General features: G+C 44.6%; 1 protein-coding gene across 1 annotated transcript in view; it reads left to right on the plus strand.

Annotated features, from left to right (window-relative positions):
- OTUD7A (OTU deubiquitinase 7A) overlaps positions 1-19340 on the plus strand; it is a 357324-nt gene that overhangs the window by 167733 nt on the left and 170251 nt on the right. Inside the window, exon 2 of the mRNA XM_032835949.1 lies at positions 8011-8138. The gene's annotated coding sequence lies outside the window, so the exon portion shown is untranslated. The remainder of the gene's footprint in view (positions 1-8010; positions 8139-19340) is intronic.

Consider the following 19340-nt stretch of genomic DNA (forward strand, 5'->3'; position numbering starts at 1 on the left):
CACCTGACCCTGACCTGGTCTAGCCCACTGCTCACCTAGTGCAACTTAGAGCCTCATTGACCTTTATTTTTTTTTTAATTTGTATTTATTTATTTGACAGCAAGAGAGCAGAAGCAGAGGGAGCAGCAGGCAGAGGGAGAGGGAGAGGGAGAAGGAGAGTCTCCACTAAGCAGGAAGCCCAAGGCGGGTGCTCGATCCCAGGTTCCCGGGATCATGACCCAAACAAGGCAGACACTCAAATGACCAAGCCACCCAGTCGCCCCCTAATTTACCTTTAAACCTACAGGTAGAGAATACTAATATAGCCGGAGCTCAGCCCACCCAGTGAGGTTGTGATGTGTTAGGAATATTGCACTTTCCTAAGTGCGCTGGGTGACGACCCCACAGTCTATTGCAGGATGTCCTTAGATACCATTAGGCACAGCGCCTTCCACTGAGGAGGGGAGGTGATTTTGATTTCTCTGGAGAGAAGTGCTTGCAGGCTGGGACTCTCTTACAGTGAGGGGTCTCAGCTTTAATTTGCACGGGGCCTGAATAATGCATTGCTCACTTGACCTCTATCCAGAGAGAAGGCTGGAGGGGGAGAGGGAGATGGGAAGGCTGGCTGACCCAAACATCCAGTCCTGCTCCCAGACCCAGGCACAGAGCAGGCAAGCAGGGCCTGAAGGGCTGGGATGACAGGGGCTGGTGTAGCTCTCCCAGCAGGTGGAGAAGCACTGCCCAGGAAGTAAGCTGGGCACCCCAGGGGAGGTGGCAGGAGGGACCCAAAGGTCAGGTGCTCGTGTCCCATGCAGCCAAGAAGGAAGCTGTGCATGAAAACAAAGATGTGTATTCAGTTTTGAGCTATTTCATACTGAGCACCTCCCTATGAGGGAGGTCCTATTATTATCCCCATTTCAAGTGAGGCACGCAGGAGTCACGACACTCTCCTGAGGTCACAGAACTCACGAGCAGTTGTGCAAGGACTGGACCCGACAGTGTCCGGCTCAGCACCCACCACAGTCTCCCCCATATCCCCCCTTAAGACCTGTGCCATCTGTTCCCTGATGAAGGGCATCCCCTTCATCTCTCCCCACCCGACCCCAGCGGAAAGCCAGGGACACTGTGTGCCCCTACCACACCCCTGTGCTTGGCTCCTGCGAGCTCTCGAGTGCTGTGGAACAAAAGGAATCTTATATTGGGGCGGGCGGGGGGGGGGACATTCAGACATTTTTCCTTGGTAGGTCCTGTCCCACTCCTGGACCCAGGCCAGGGGAAGCCATTAGGGGCTGAAGGACTCACTTGTAGGTGACGTGGGGCAACAGCTAGGCCCCAGAGACCAGCAGAAGTGCATTTGCCTCTGTCTAGGATTGGTCTTTGAGGGCCACAGTGTACAGTTCCCCCGTGGCGGAACAGCCCTGCCTATCCTGGAGCCCTGCACCTGCCCAATTCCAGTCAGCTCTAAATGAGTCTCGGAGTTAAAGGTCCGGCTGGTTGGTTCTGCCCAGACCCAGATCATGTTGGTTAGGTTCCAGCCTGCTGCCCTGGGGACTTCTCTCATCCAGTTTTAACCTGCCTGCCTTTAAAGGTCTCATGATGTCCTTGAGGGGAAAGAGGGATCCCCCTCCCCTCTCCCATGCGGCAAGCTTGTTTGTTTCCTTCTGCTGATAAAGCATTTGTAGATTGCCGCCTTCAAAAATGAAACACTGCCACAGGGATGGCCAACCTGGAAGGGCCAGAACAGAGTGAGTGAAGGGGCCAGGAATCACAGCTGGGCACCTTGCTGTGTTGTCCTGGGTAGGCGGCCTCCCCTGTTCCAGGAGTTGTACCAGCCGGCGCCGCAGTGACTCAGGGAGGCTGGGCTGCGGAGCGGCCCCTGGGTCTGTTTTCCTGGCAGTAGCACCAGTTGCTGGCTCTGACGGCCAATCTGGGGGGAGAAGAGTGGCTTCCACTGGGGTGAGACCCTTGTCAAGGAGGCTGACCACTCTCGTTAGAAGTCGGGGACTTTGTTATTACCATGTACGGAACATCGTCTGCACCCTGGAGGTTTTCGTGTCAGGATATAACACTCAGGCCCTGCTGGCCGATGGAGTTAGAAAAGCAAGACTTCTGCCTGTGACAAAAGTAGAGGACATTTCAAGGTAATAAATAGTGAAATGTGAAGTTGGGAGGTTCCCCCGGGAGGTGCCTTAGAGTGTTAGAGGAAAGGGAAGTTGTTGAGGGCACCTGGATCCCTGCCAGCCTCGTGAGCCTGCTGGGACGGGAGCAGGGGGTAGCAGTAGTTTTAAAGAGCGGAGGGAATTTATTTCCCATTCTACAGAGAAGAGTGCTTGTGGGTTGTCATGACGTCTTCTGCCCCGACGGAACCCACTAGAAAAGCAGTCAGGGGTACTAGAGGGAGTTCTGGATGCTGAGCAGGCCCTCCCGCTTCCGGGTGCTGTCCCATGGTTGGCCCCTCTGTGCACCAGGCTGTAGGAAGACTCTGGTCCCAGCCTGCATGGGACATCCAGTCTAGGGACATTCACTGAATCACATATGAGTACATAGATAAACAGGGTAATTGCAGATCGTCCACAGAAAATAAAGTGAGTGGTTGACAATAAACGTTGGGGAATGTCCCCAGATGATGGTCAGAAGCAAGAAGGAACTTCCACGGGAAGCAGTCAGGGCAAAGGGGAGAGAGGAGTCCAGTCTGAAATCCTGGTGTCCCCTTGACCCACCACTGGGCCTCTGGGTCCAGGTGAAGGTAAAATTCAAAGCAAGAAGAAGCCAAAAAGAAAGGGACCATCCATCTTCAAACTGAGGGATGGGGCCAGCTATGGGGTCAGAAGCCTAGGAGGGCAGTAACACCTTCTTTGTCTTGGGAAACATAAACATCATCTTAGAAGTGACAATTCCCCAGACAAGGAGTAAGTGGATGTTTGGCCCCATGACCCATGACAGAGACCCTCTCACAGAGCAGCAAGACTTCCTTCCTTTTTATCTCTCCTTGCTGTGGTCGCTGTCAAGAGTTACCACCTGGCTCCAGGCCCTCCAAGGTGGCCAGGACGCCAGACACCTACCCCTTCCAGGCAACAGAGGCTGCTGCCCCCTGAATCACCCTTCACCTCCTTGGGTTCCATGCTCCACCTGGCCGGCAGACACGCCTCAGGCCAACAGCAGGAGGCTTGGACCCACCCTTCAGAGCCACCCTGGCTAGCTCTTCTTTGAGCTTTCCTCTTCTGGAGCTGTCCAATGGACTCTCCTGGTGGGCACGCGGCTCCCACACGTGGATGGCACAACAGACACAGCGTGTGCAGGTAAATGATGGGTTGCGGGCCCGTGAATGAGCAGAGCCAGGCAAGGCCACAGGGTGAGAGAGAGAAGCCTGTGGAGGCCCTCAGTGGGGGGACAAGACGATGTGTCCCCCAGAGCCCCTTTCCTCAGCTGTATTTGTGAGATTACCTGAGACTCACAACCATTGGTCCAGGGAGTGACACAGAATAAGCCCTTGACCAGCACTGGTTCCATCACCCACTTCTCTTGGGAATTCTGTAGGACTTGAGTTCTAGGCCGAGTGTCTCTTTCTCTCTGGCCTCTGAGGCAGATGGCACAAAGCACCGTGGCTTCCCCCGGACACGGAGTCGTGATGATTTCCTGCTTGTCTCCTGTTTGGGGCCGCAGGATACACAAGGGCAAAAACCAGCCTGCTTTATTTCTGCCCCACCGCCTGCAACTCCTGGTAAAGTAGGTGCCATCAAAGGCTTGCTGGTTGAATGAGCAGCAAAGATTTCTTAAGAGAAATGGGACTCGAAGGGACCCTGGCTGGCGAAGGGGCAGGGGCATTCAGATAAGTAGGGGAAAGGGAGCCAGATGAAAGAATACAAAAATATCTAGGTGGTCATTGGAGGCAAGAGAAGGAGCAGGAAGGCCAGGGCCTGGGTAGTCCGGAGAGAGCCCCTGTGCATGATGAGACATTCACACACCTCCCTGGGGCAACCCTGGAGTCTCTCCAGCAGCCCTGGGCACCTCCAGCCTTGGCTCCCCTGCTGGATGATTGCTACCTTCTTTGCTCCTGCTGTTTACTTAGCAGCCAAATCTGGGACATAGTGGGCTTTATCTTTAGCCCCCTATGTGAATGCTTTTTTTACCTTAGAATAATATCCCCTTACAGTTGTGAGCCCCTTCAGGTCCCTAGAGCATTTTCAGAGTCCTGTCTCCAACAGTCTTCACCAGGAGGCTTGGAACCGTCTGAGCCCCATGCTTGAAATGGCTTCCCAGGACGGCATGCAGGCAGGGAGCTTGGAGGGTATCAATCCCAGGTCATCCCAGAGGCTTTTCCAGTGGACTCTGCAACAGAGTAGAGGTAGGGGCAAGGAAAAGAGAATCCAACAGAGCAGCATCTTTCTGCTTTCACGTGGGAGTTATTCTAGGCTCTCACCTAGAAGCTTCCAAACATGTGGTGTGTCCTTGGTTTCCAAGGACACTCCCAGGCGCTCTGTCTGCAGTCAGGGGGCGTCATAGAAAGCACTGCCAGCCTTATGATAATGGCGTCTGCTGTCTAGCCACATTCCAACGTTCGGAAACCAAGACACAGAACTAAAATGGCTATTTTATTTAAAAAATTATTTTTCTCCCAGGAGTTCCCACAAAGCATTGGTCCTTCCCTTTGTTTTGGCTGATAGCCTTTCTCCTCTCTTCATTGTGTTTCTGATCTGCATTGTTCTTCAATTGCTAGAAATTTTCTTGCATTTCCCTCTAGAGGAACTTGCATTTTGAAAAGCACTTCAGCCTACCCGAACTTTACACCTTTATTCTGGACATATTTTGCACTTACAATATCTTACAGTACAAAAAGAAAATCTCCCTTTTATTTACAGAAGTTGTCACACTTTTCCTGAATGTAAACTTCCTGAAAATTTAGCCGGGACCTGCTGCAAGTTTTGATTCTGTTAGAGATCCAGAAACAAAAATGCATACCCCAGGCCTGAGGCCGCTGTGTTTTGTTTTTTGTTTGTTTGTTTGTTTGTTTTTTGTGACTTCTTGAGTGACAGACTAATTGGTGATCAGGATGTGAATTAAAACTCATTTCCTAGAAAAAAAAATTTCTCTTGAAGCTCTCAGGAAGACCAAGAAATAAAGCTACCCCTTATATGCCTAAAACCAATACATTTGGCTATTGCAAATAATTTTGTAAATAATCTGTTTCAGTCCCTGCTTTCAGTTCACATAGGCATATATCCAGAAGTGGAATTATGTGGTAATTCAATGTTTAATTTTTTGAGGAACTACTATATTGTTTTCCTTTGAAGCCTTTTTACATTCCCACCAGCACTTGTGATTTTTAATTTTTTTATAATAGCCGTTTTTAACGTGTGTGAAGGGCTATCTCATTGTGGTTTTGGTTTGCATTTCTCCAATGATTAGTGATGTGGAACATCATTCCATGTACGTATTAGCCGTTAGGAGAAATGGCTATTCAGGTCCTTTGCCCAATTTTGAATTGGGATGTTTGGGTTTTATGTTGAATTGTAGGAGCTCTTTATATATTCTGGATACCAATCCCTTATCAGATAGATATATGATTTGTAAATATTTCTTTCCCTTTTGTGGGTTGCCTTTTTCTGTTGATGATGTCTTTTGATGCACAGGACATTTTAACTTTGATGAAGTCCAACTATTTTATCACTTGAGCTTTGATCCCCCCAAAATCAAATAAATCCAACATTATGAAGTATTTCTCCTAATTTTCTTCTAAGAGTTTTATAGTTTTAGCCCTTACTTGTAGGTCTTTGGTCCATTTCAAGTTAATTTTTATATATGGTGTTAGGGAAGAACCCAGCTTCATTCTTTTTCATGTAAATATCCAGTTTCCCAACACCATTTGTTGAAAACATTGTCCTTTCCTCATTGAATAGTCTTGACACTCATGTTGAAAATTATTTGCCCATAGATGTGAGAGTTTATTTCTGGATTCTCCATTCTATCCCGGATAGAATCCTCATATGTCTGTCTTTACATACATACCACACTGTTTTGATTCCTGTGGCTTTGCAGTAAGTTTTGAAATCAGGAACTATTTCACCTTCAACTTTACTCCTCTTTATCAAGATGGTTTGCCTATGGAGTCTCACTCTTTCGTATTCAGTCTCCTCCCATTTCTATTTAGGAATTCAGAAAACGTATTATCCATGAAACCATTTTGAAAGAGCTACTCAAAAACTCCCTATAGTAATATAAAAAAATTAATTGAAGGAGAAACAAGATATGTAAATTATCTATGACGAACTAACAAACAGTGAAACATAATCATGTGTTGTAATTATTAACAGTGTAGCCATGAAGCTTAAGGTGATTGTTAAGAAATGATCCCTAAGAAACTAGAAGCATGAAAATTAAAAGCAGTTCAGAGTATTTTAAATGATTTTAACAAAATATACCAGATAGCAAAGGAAGGAAAGGAAATTACATTGAACTAATGGTCTTATCCTGTGTGGAAATTAGAGGTTGTATCTATTCATCAATTCTCAGCATAAAAAAAAAAAAAAGATTAATATACCTGTGTGTGTAACAAATTTAAGACAAACACTAGAAGGAAAGATAAGATATATAACTTCTAGAAAATGAAAAATAAGAACAACCAAGTCAACTGAAGACAGTAAAGAAAATAACACCATAAAATTTGAGAGATAGGAAGTACTAAAACAGATGTTGGGGAAAGGTCCAAATATATCAGTTATTTCCCTCTCCTTCTCTTAATGCTACTCAAAAATAAAAATGGAACAGGTTAAATTCCCCAATTAAAGGACAGATACTGGAATGAAGAATTGAGATTGAGTTTAAAAAAATGGCCTAAAGAGGTTAAAAAATACAATGGCATAGGCAAAACTATTACAAGCAGTATTATAAAAAGAACAAGGAGCAACAAGACAAGTAGCAGAGTGGAATTCAAGGTGGGAAGGTAAACACAAGACCAAAATATATTTAGTAAGAGGTAAAAACCACCAAAAAGAGGGAGTGCATCGCATTAGCTTTGAAATGTTGAAAGTAAAACAGTTATGCTTATGAAGATGTGGTATTTCTCCAACTGGGTGGGAGATATCAAAGGGGAAGTCAGCCAGGGATCTGGAGCCCCAGGGTACTTAGAACTACGGGGACAGGACATACCATCCCAGGCCTCTGGGCACACCATAGACACAGGCAGGATCCCCAGACTTCACCCACAGCCTAGGTGTGATCATAGAGGAAGGAGGGGCTCCTATACCCCATGGTGTAGTCTGTGTAGGGTGCACAGATGTGACCCAGTTCCCTCCCCTCACCTGTGAAGTCGCAGGCCTCCTAGCTTAAGAGCATCTTAGGGCTCTGATAACTCCACATGGCATATAAGTGAGTGGATCTCAGGAGTCAAGATGCTACAGAGCAAGTTGAACCCACCTGGACGGAGGTGTGGTCCACAGGGACCCTCTCCATCCACAATGTTCTTCATGACCCCCCTGCCCTCCATATGGAGCACAGTGCACCCTGCCCGGACCGAGGTGTGGTCATCACCGTGACCACCTAGATGCCCCACGGTCCAGGCAGGGGTCACTAACAGCTTCCTGACTTCAAGATTCCTCATAGACCACACCACCTGAGAGTTCCATGGAATGTCAGAAATGAGGCTTTGTTTGTGAGTCCCTCTGGGAAGCACTGTGCTCCTCTCCTGGAACATCAGCATAGCATACGAGCTCCTCGTGTGTTCTCACCCACAGTCACTTCTCACAGTCACCCACTGGGGAGACCTTTCGCATTTATCCTGACCTCCCTCCAGATGCCCGCGCTTATTTCAAAACTTAAAGAGTGGGAAGGTGAGTTAAGAAGGGGGACACAGGGATGCAGGGTTCACTATCAAGACCGTTTCAAGTTCATACTGAATATTTAAAATGATGTTTAAATTTGAAATTACATTTAATTTTTAAAATATAAAAAATACATATTCTTAAAACTTACATTTTAAATTCTCACTTTTAGTGAAATGTGAACATTCTTTTTTTATTCTTGTGTTTTTTCCAGAGTTCTCAGGGGCTGCAGTCTCACACCATCCACTGGGGCAACAATGGGCCATTTCCAGCAGGGAAGGTGCGCCGTTGCCCTGGATGCTTGACGGCCACCCTCCTCCAGAGAATCACAGTGTCTGAAAAGTAAGTCTCATGTTTGTGGGTCCCAAGCGGCTGTGCTGGAGGGGCACGTGCAGTCAACGCCTCTAGCAACAGACCTTGTACTGGTCCTTGGAGCAAATTGCCTGGAAATCAGATCTAAAGCCAAGGATGGGGTTATTTATTCCCTGAAATCCACTGAGAACGAGTTATGAAATGAGATTCATATTGCACTAGAATTTGCATTTAGAATGATAAACATTGTTCTCCAAAAAAATGACTGTAGTGAACAACAGAAAAGTAATTTGAAAAAAAAAAAGTAATTTGATTTACACTAGCACTAGTACAAAATTTATGAAGTAATTCTGTTGCCCTCTGTCGCTATCATGATTGATTTGTAAAGTATTATAAGACTAATCTAAACAACTGTAGTCTTATCACTTTCACATACTTTCCTTTTTAATGTTTCCTCTTAGTTCTTATCCCAAAATGCAGTTTTTATCTAGTTGATTAATAGCATAGTAGTTCTTTTGCCTTATGACTCTTTGAACAAACATTTTATTTTTGGTCTGCTTTTCGTTTTTTCTTTTTAAAGATTTTATTTATTTATTTGACAGATCACAAGTAGGCAGAGAGGGGTGTGGGGGGAAGCAGGCTCCCTGCTGAGCAGAAAGTCCGATGCAGGGCTCAATCCCAGGACCCCGGGATCATGACCTGAGCCAAAGGCAGAGGTTTTAACCCACTGAGCCACCCAGGTGCCCCTGATTTTCATTTTGATAAATTTTACATCTATTAAAAAATGGAAAGTGGACGCTCATATATTCTTCACTCAGATTTACCAGTTGTTTACCCACAAAGACAAATGCACACACACACACACACACACACACACACAGAATATGTACTCATGTGTGGTATGTATGTGTGTTCAGTGTTTCTCTCTGAATCATTTAAAGTAAGTTGCCGACACATGACATACTTTGGGAAATATCTCCTCCATCCATAGGCTTTCTTCTTCAAAACCGTAGCACCATTATCACTGGGGAATTTAACATCAATAAAGTCATCTTCTCCAACATACAGTTCCTATTCAAATGCCTCTGGTTGTCCCCAGAATATTCTCCATAGCTGTTTTCCCTACGCAGCATTTGGCTAAGCATCATGTCCTGAATTTGGTTCTGTCTCTTTACATCTCAAGCAGAACAGCGCTTTTACTTTTCTCTCTTGTGATTTTGACATTTAGGAAGAACCTAAGCCATTTGTTTCCAGGAGAGTCTGGATTTGTCTGGCTGTTTCTTTGTGCTTAGGTTCAGCACACATTTTGTGTGTTTACTCGACATCCATGGGTCCAGCATGTCACTGGGACCTGGTGTTGGTGAGGACTAGTTTGTTCACGTGGCTCATGTGGTTTCTGCCAGAGCTCTACTTTATAAATTACTATTATTTCATTCCTTATAATTAATTAGTAATCGGTGGGATGAACTTTGAGACCATGTGAATATTCTCTTGTTTAGCTCATTTTTCACCCGTTATAGCATCCACTGAAGGTCGTATTATGATTTTTAATTCATCAGTTCACCAGCACCATGGTCTTCCTTCCTTGTCCAACGGTTTTGTTATTTTTTTCATTTTTCCACGGTTGTGAGCTGCCACACAAGGGAGTATCTTGAAGCAGTCAAGAGAAGGGCTCTGAAATTAGACCGTCTGGATGCGTGTCTAGTAGGCGCCCCGTCTCCGACACACACTCGCTGGGTGACCTTGAGCAAATGTTGCATCTCATAAACCCTCAGTGACCTTAGGATTAAAATTAGGAGGCAGCGAGTGACCACAGCATGCGTGTCTGGTAGGGATGGAGCCCATGGCGGGCCTCACTAGCTATTGGCTAATAATTATCACAGCGGCAGAGGACGGGCTGCGTGCCTTCTAACGCTGCTTTGCTCCCAGCAACTTCTGTAATCTCCGGCTGAATAAGACTTTTGGCAAAAAAATGCTGATAATGCTGAGTGACGGGGCGGAGGTCCCCCAGGATGTGACTGGTCATATTTTTAAGTCCCTAAAGTTAGAAGCTGGCCTTGAGAAGCAACACCGTCACGACAGGAAGCACGCGTCAGCGAATGGTGTCCTAATGGTGTCCGCTCTGCCATTCTGGTTACTTCTAGCACGCCTCCTTTGTTGGCTTCTGCCCCTGGCTAGGCCTGGATTCCCCTAGTCTGCTGGCTGTTTTGCCTTTTGGTCACTAGCAACTGATTGAAGGTGATTACCGGTCACCATGGCTTTATTTGAGCTCCATTGCCTTGGAATCTTCTTTGAGGACCTTTGAAAATTCTACCAAGAAAATAGCTTGGGAATATACACGTCAGTTTTTGAGCTGCACATGGGCATGGATTAGGCTGAGTCTTTAAAAAAAAAAAAAAATCGCCCTTGGAGAACATTTTTAGCTAGCGTATCTGAAAAATGCTTCCTCGGAAAATGTTACTTGCCTAGATTTTTTTTCCCCACGACTTTGGGAACAGATGAGGGCTGGTTTTCATAAAGAGGGGCTGCTGGCAACCCGCATCCTGTATCCAGAATGTTTCCTGGCTCATGGCTTGCTAGGCTGGGCTTGAGGGAGGGCCCTGCCCTGAGGTGTCACGTGTTCTCCTGCTTTCTGGGTGATGCCAACCCAGCCAGCCTCAGGTTAGCTGGGCAGAGAATGGGCCTTGCAGACTCAGAGGTAACAGCCCTGCATAGGCACCAACCCAAAGTTTCCCCCAAAGGCTCCCCACCTCCTCCTTCTATTTTCCACCCTTTCAGCTGTTTGCAGGCCTGGATCCTCTGCCCTTGACGGGCTCCTCGGGGAAGGGACGGTGGTGTGGGCACAACATAATAGTTTATAGGTTGACTGAAGTACAGTTGAAAATCAAATCTGCAGTTCTGCATGAACACAGAAGGACTCACTTAGGTGTCCTTTGACTATGTGGGTAGAAATATTAGGGCTGCCTTTTTTCTGTTCTTCAAGTGCTTTCTGTGAAGTTCTGTCCACTTGGAAACCTGAGTTATACTCTTAAATGAGTAGCATACTCCTAAACTGTGTGCTTGAGCCTGACGTGGAAACAGCTTGAAGCAAAGGAAAAAAAGCCCCCTGTAGAGAGGCCCCTTCCCAGGGCTTCAGGTCCTGAGGTCCTGGGCCTTAGCGGGGGGACCTCCTTGGTGGCCGTGGGTCGGTCCATGAGTCTCTATCTTCATGCTCGCTTTATTTCCCTGCTCCTGGGGCCTCCTGCCGCTGTTGCCCCGAGGGCCACACCAAGTCCTACCTGGGTCCCAGGAGCTCATGTTTTTCTGGGGCAGGTGTGAACATGGTGCTATGTCTTTCCACCTCATGCCCACACACGGTGAGCTGTAACCTCCCCAGGATGGATGGAGTGTGGGTTCTAGAGCAGCCCCAAGACTAGGTGGCATACCCAGGCCATGAGAAGGACAGCAGAACCCAGGGCCTGAAGTCTGCCTGGGGAGCCAGGCTCTGCTCATTAGTATCAAATGTGGAGCCAAAGAGTGGGTGTGCTGGGAGAAACAGGTTTGTCGTTCCATCTGTGTGAAGCCCTAGCCATGGTCTCTCTGTTTCTGGGGTCTGGGATCTGGTGCTTACTCCCTGCTTCCTAGCTGGGTGGCCATACTCTCCCATCTGCCCAATGGAGACAGCAGCCCTTGTTGGGTAGGTCTCCCAGGGCAGATTGGGGATGGTGTTTCCCTCGGTTCCAGGGACTGAGTGTTGAAGGGCACCTCCTTCTTCTACCCTCATTCTCCTATTGGTGCATCTAGCAGCACTCAGCACTGGGGATTCCACAGTTTTCATGGCAGAAGGGAGCTGCATAGAGCAAACGCTAAAGCCCATGGGGCCCATATGGGGCTGTCCCCCAAAACGTCCTAAGGTTTTCTTTGAAGTGCTATAAATGGAAACACATTGACATCCCCACTTCCTCCTTGAGCAGAGGGAGCTGCAGATGGAGGAGGATGAACAGCCGTCTCAGCGTGGCACCACGGCTGCCACTCCTCTCCTGGGGGTGGAGCTAAGTAAGGTCTCCTGTCCCCTGGGGCTGCCAGGGATGCACCGATATAGTTTCCATCCATAGAGCTCGAGCCCAACTACTGGCTACACCAAGGCCAGGCTGGGGGCTTAAGTGTGGATGAGCTCCGTAGATCTTAGCTTCCTCATCTCTGAAATGGAGATGGTGATGGTAGTGCCTTCCAGCCAGGGCCCAGGTGAGGACTAAATGAGTTCATTCATGAGAAGTACCCAGAGCTGTGACACCTGGTAAGAATGCTAGAAATCATGGTTGTAAGTATGAGGGCCTAGGCCAGTGCATAGCTCATAGTGAGCAGTGACTTTCAAGTCCCTGTCCGGTGTCCTCCCACGCACTTTGACTCAGTTATTATGAACAATGGCGTTGTGAAATAGCATAGTGCTCTTCTGGAGGTCATTTTGTGGTGAGCGGGGTTGTATCCCCTGGGTCAAGCCCTGAAAGGTATGCTTTATTATTTTTGTTCTGTTTTTCATGGTTTTCTTGTGTGCCCAGAATTAAAGCTCACTGTGCCCACCAAAAGCACTTGAAGCTCACTGAGAAGTGGGACGACTTGGAGCCCCTGGCCCTGTGACACCGGCTGTATCTTACCTCCCAGCTGGGTGACAGGGCTGGTTAACACCAGTCCCACCTGAACTTCCTCCTGTGCCATTGTTCCTTGGCCCTCAGATCCTCCCCTGGCCTTTCCATCAAACCAGAGACTGTTCCCCAGGCCCAGGGTTACTCCAGAGACTGTGGGAGCTAGCTGCCTCTGCTTGCGAGCCTTTCTCCTGACGCTCCCAGGTAGGTCTGCCTGTGACCCAGCGAGTCCTTCAGCTAGTCCTGACATCCTGTGCTTGTGGGTGCACACCTGAGTGCCCATCTAACATTGTGCATCATAAATTTAAGTAGGGACAAAGATGTAATTTCTAACATATTGTAAGTAGTGACATTTAAAACAACACAGGTATGTCACTTTTTTAGTAAGATTTTATTTATTTATTTGACAGAGAGAGAGATAACAAGCAAGCACAAGCAGGGGGAGTGGCAGAGGGAGAGGGAAAAGCAGGCTCCCTGCTGAGTAGGGAGTCCAACGTGACGCTCGATCCCAGGACCTGGGATCACCACTTGAGCCAAAGGCAGACGCTTAACCAACTGAACCACCCAGGCGCCCTGATATGTCACTTTTTTATTGAAGTATAGGTGACATATATTAGTTTCAAGTGTACAACATAATGATTCAGCAATTCTATACATTATACAGTGCTCACCATGATAAGTGTAATTAACATCTCTCACCATAACTGTTACTATAATTATTATTGACTGTATTACCTATGCTGTACTTTTCATTCAGATCTATCGTTTTTTAAAAATATATGGACAGTCAGGGCACCTGGGTGGCTCAGTCATTTAAGCATCTGCCATCAGCTCAGGTCATGATCTCGGGGTCCAGGGATGGAGCCCCATGTTGGGTTTGCTTCTCCCTCTGTTCCTTCTCCCTATTCATGCTGTCACACTCTCTCTCTGTCTCTTCTCTCTCAAATAAATAAATAAAATCTTTAAAAATAAATAAATATGTAACAAGATACCCAGTCAAATATAAAGACCACCCATTCAAAATACAGAATACATGATTCTTCCTTCACTTTGAAAGTTTATATACCGTTTTGTTTCCTCCTTGAATTCATGTAGAAATAGGAATAGAAATTCCACCTGCTCCACAACTTTATCATAATTTTCTTCCAGAAAGACATTCACTAAAAAAAATGAAAGGCATTCACTGATTATTCTGTCACCTGTTTTTTTTCATATTTGTTCGTGTATGTTTGTTACACAGACCTTATATAGATACACATACATATGTTAAAATATTTCATGGGGTTTGTTATCGATACTATTTATAGTATTGATTAGTACACAGATGATCAGAACAGTATAATTAAATACAAAATAAAATATATCAGAGGAGAGGCTCTTGATGAGATGGATGACAGAGAGGTTCCTGGGGAGACCTGGTGTAAGGACTCTCTGGCTGTCCCTTTGTGTGGTATATGGATGTTTCCACTCCAGAGAGATGTAGGGTGTGGGAAAAAAGACTGTGCAGGGCAGTCATCTTACCCACAGATAATTTTTAGGATAGATTATACAGGGACTTGAGAATTCGGAATTTAATTGTTTGAAAGTATTCCACGCTTGTCACCCCTTGAAGAAATTTAATGTGCCCAGGGGTGCCCAGCTTCAGGCTGAGAGCCACGGGCTTTCCCTGCTCACTCAGATCTAAATCCAGTCTCCCTGCCAAGGTCAGATCCCCTATCATTACTGTCCTTACCTCTGTGTCCCTTCTGTGTGACCCGAACCTCCCCCACCCCTACAGCTTCCTTTCAAGCCATAGAATCTCCTAGAATGCAATTGTGTCCTTTGTCTCTTTATGGTCTTCCCAGGATCTGTGTGGACTGAGTCTCCCAGAGGAGTTCAGAGAGAGCACTTTGGTTTTGATACTTTAGAGTATATAGTATGTCATATTCTAGATCTTTCTTTCCTGGAGTCAACATACTTCTCCATGTTAGCTGCACCTTCACAGGTAGCATTTCCGGATGTGGCTTTTTCTGTAGACCCATAGCGGTGTGTGTACCTCAGTGTGAGATTGTTGGCATCACCAGTCAGGAAACCCTGGTAACCAGGACTCTGCTTCAGGGCTTCCTCCTCAAAGCCCAGGTGCTGAGCCATGTAAAAGAGGCACAGTCCCCAGTGAGACAGAATGAGTATCAATTCTTAAGGGGCTTCCATGCCCAGGGGAAGTTCTTGAATCTTCTGTAACCAGAGAGGCCTGCTATCCACCTGGACATTGTGCCACCATGAACGTGTGCTTGTGGTTTGGCCAGTTAAGATAATGCCAGGGGAGCAGTTTCTATAGGGATCATTTTCCAATGCTTTGCTAAATTCCTTCTGTGCTTTCTGGGCATTCTTAGAGCATGGAAAGCCCAATTCTCACACAAAATCATTTGTTAGCATGTACCAAAACTTAATTTTACTCATTGATAAAGGAACCAGCAAAAAGATAAATGGTCTGGCTCCAAGTATGTTTGAGTAACTAGAATTTATAAAGTCATTTGGAAAAGAAATATAGAAATCAGATGCTAAGTTAAGCTGAGTCTCCAGAGGACAAAAAAAAAAAAAATGATACCTTATCTGGAGTTAACATTTAACTGAGGGCAATAAAAATCATAATAAGTTATCAATTTCTGCAAGCTAGCCTCTAATTTTATAGAACTACAGAAACTTTTCATCTTTATCAGTTGTTAATTATTGGATAATAATAATAAAAAAATTTTTATTGGAAATCAATTGCTTCAGACTTGCTGTGACTGTTTCCTCCAGAGCAGCAATGCTTCTCATGCAGTCTTAAGCCAATGTTTAGTGTTTGAGTGCAGTTGGTTTCAGCGTTGTTTCCTCAGGGGAGTGGAGACATATATATTTTCTGCTTTAAAAGGCATTTTCTTTCTTGACTTGAACAGCTGATCCTGTAAATTTGAACTTCATATTCATCTGTTTCAGTATAGAAACAACTTTTTTTTTTAAAACAGTAAGTTCTTTTAATATGATACATAAATTGCCAAAAGCAAATTTTTGAAAGAGTGGTACTCTAGAGGGTTTTATTAGGTTTCCAAAATTATTAGTTTGAGAACACACTGGCAAAGAAGTAAATAGATAATAAGAATTATAATCATACCTAAGCTTTTTTGGTGCTCCCTATGAGCCCAGCACAGTGTTACATAACCACCACCACAACTGCATAAAATAGGATCTGTTATCCTTGTTTCGAAGATGAAGCAATGAGGACCAGGGATTAGAAGTACGTTGTCCTAGTTTTATTTGCATACTGGTGCGGATTTGTATCTTAAGGCAGGTGTTTCTAGTGACTAAAATTTAAAACCCGGGTAACTCAAGAAGAACAATTAGTAGATTAACACTTTGGGTCACCAGGTTGCCTGATAATTAATTATAGAGAAAGCTGGATGCATTCTTAAAAATCCATTTATCTCAGTGCTATCTACTTTAAGTTTTCAGAGTCATCTAGGATAATGTCATCTATAGGGATATATGTTTTCTTTTTTCTTTGGTTTATTTGTCTAGATAAACTGGCCTATCCTATTCGGAAAGACAGACATTTAGATAAAACATACTGAATTGTACCAGTCGCTAGCATGTATAGGTATTCAACTAATATGGGCCTATAAAAAATAAGTAAAATATAATAAAATGAAACTCCAAAAGCTGAAATTGTCCTGTACTTGTTAAATTTAACTAATTTTGATAGAAAAAACTATGGCATCTGCTGCCTTTGTTTCACTTACCATACGTACACTGAAAACTTCCAAGTGTAAATGTGCGGCCAGCTGGTACTTCTCTCCAAAGGTCTCTTAGACAACTTTCCCCATCTCACCCCTTGCACACACAGACACACACAGACACACACTCCTGAACACATGAACACATACATAGACATATATACATGCACACATACAAGCATGTGCTATACACATAAGACACTTAAAAACACATGCATATGTGGCCTATGACCCATTTATAATTAATTTTTTGTATTATGTGATATGTAGATTGAGTTTCTTTGTTTTTCCTTTCTTTTTTTTTTGGCATATTGATGTCCGTTTTTTCAGCACCACTTGTTGAAAAGTTGGTATTTTTTGCACTGGATTATTTGTACACCCTTGTGAAAAAGCTGTTCTCTATTTTCCATTCCATTGATCTATGTGTCTAACCTTTGTCTAATACCTACTATCTTCATCAGTGTAGGTTTATAATGCATTTTAAATTAGGTAGTGTGGATCCTCAAACATTGTCTTCTTTTTCAAAATTGTTTTGGCCATTATAGGTCATTTATCTTTCCATTTAAATTTTAGAAAGAGCTTGCCTGTGTCTACAAAGAATCCTGCTGGAAAGTTGATTGGGATTATAGATATAGATCAATTTATAGATCAATATGAGAATGATTGACATCTTTTTTTTTTAAGATTTATTTATTTGGCAGACAGAGATCACAAGTAGGCAGAGAGGCAGGCAGAGAGAGGGGAGGAAGCAGGCTCCCCGCGGAGCCGAGGGCTCGATGTGAGGCTCGATCCCAGGACCCTGGGATCATGACCCAAGCTGAAGGCAGAGGCTTTAACCCACTGAGCCACCCAGGTGTCCAAGAATGATTGACATCTTAACAACCCATGCAAACAGTACATCTTGCCATTTATTTAGGTTATCTTTGGTCTGTTTTGTATGAATTTTTGTAAACTTTGAGTTTTTTTCTGAAATAAGTCCTTGCTCTGTTGTCCTCCAAGGTTGCACACATCCTGTTCTATCTTTTTGAGTCTGTCCACACTGTCCCCACCCAACACCCACACAAAGACCAGCCCTCTGCCTCTTAACCTACTAAATTCCTAGGCCTACAGTGGTTTTCTGATGAGAGATCACTTCCTCAGAGTCACTCTCTTTCTCTCCTCCTCTCCAGTGTAGAGCAACTTCCTTGCCCATGAGCTTCTGCCGTCTTGTGTCTCTAATAGCAGATGTGTGATGTAACTGCTTCTTTAATATTTTTAGGCCACTAAACTCAATATTCTTCAAAGGCAGAGACCATATCTGATTTGGGGTTGTATCTTTGGCACCTAATATAGAGCAACAGCTCAGTTAACAGCAGTTGATTAGACAAATGGGAAAATAAAGGTGCCTGGGTAGCTCAATCAGTTGAGTATCCAGCTCTTGGTTTCAGCTCAGGTCATGATCTCAGGGTCGTGAGATCAAGCCCCAAGTCAGGTTCTGCACTTAGGGTGTGGGGTGGGGATGCAGCTTGAGATTCTCTCTCTCCCTCTGCCCCTTTTCTCCCCCCGCAAATAAATGTTTTTTAAAAAAGAAAAGGAGAAATAAAGGAATAATGGGAAAAGAAAAAAGGGTGAAGATAAACTAGTACTCATTGTGGCTCTGCTCTGTGTCTATCACTATGACAGGGCAAAGACAGATGGTAGCTAGAGGGATGGAAGGATGGATGGATGGTTGGATGGACTGATAAATAGATTTTTCTTTTAGTTTTGTTAAGCCTTTTTTAAAAAGATTTTACTTATTTATTTGGTACAGAGAGACACAGAGAGAGAGGGAACACAAGCAGGGGAAGTCCAAGAGGCAGAAGCAGGCTTCCCACTTCCCAGGACCCTAGGATCATGACCTCAGTTGAAGGCAGATGCTTAATAACTGAGACATCCGGGTGTCCCAAGTTTTGTTAAGCCTCATAAAATTCTGAGGAAGATGTAGCATCTTCCCCATGTACAGATGAGGATGGAGATTCGAAAAGGTTTAGTGACTTCCCAAATACCATACTTGTAGAGAATGACAGAGGCAAAATTCAAAACTGTCTCTACCTTTCTCCAAGGTTTATTCCCTACACACCATCTCCTTTTCTTCTCAAACTTTATACATATATACTTTAGCACAGTCCCTTGTCATATCTTGCTTATCTTATTCAATAGCTTCAGTGGAACATGATGTTTAAAATACAGTATATTACATGAGCACAAGGGCAAAGAGCTTAGAAGACCAGAAAGTCAAAGTGAAAACCCCACTCACTCCCTCCCACAGCCCCACACTGCTGAAAGGCCGTTACAGTCAACAGGTGTACCTCCTTCAGACATTTGTCTACATGAGAATTTTTCTCCCTTTAGCACTTGTAAATTACACTATAATACGTGGATATTCTCATGTGTCTTATAGAAATTTCCATTTTAACACCCATATGATAGGTCACGTTCTAGATGTGTCATACTTGATTCAGCCAACCTCCTACAGACAAACGATTGTTTTTTTTATACTTCTAGCCGTGCTGCAAGGAGCATCCTTATACATGTTTCTTGATGTATGTGAGCAAGGTTGACTTTAAGGAATATAATGGGAGACAGAATTGTAGAGTTAGAGGGTATGCACATTAAAAAAATTTAGACACTGAGAAAAAAAATGTCCTCAATTGACCTCATTGCTAACCCCATATATTCCCCCCCATAGTAATATAAAAAAGAGCCCAACTCATCTCATGAGGAGTCATGTTTGCAAACTTAAATTTTCAGGAAGCCTTATGGGTAAAGGAGTCTTTTTTTAATTTTTATTTACTTATTTTTTTATTTATTTCTGAGAACACATTTTTTTAAAGATTTTG

Source organism: Lontra canadensis, unplaced genomic scaffold, assembly GCF_010015895.1.
Source record: "Lontra canadensis isolate GAN:19392208 unplaced genomic scaffold, GSC_riverotter_1.0 scaffold89, whole genome shotgun sequence".
NCBI classification, from domain to species: domain Eukaryota; kingdom Metazoa; phylum Chordata; class Mammalia; order Carnivora; family Mustelidae; genus Lontra; species Lontra canadensis.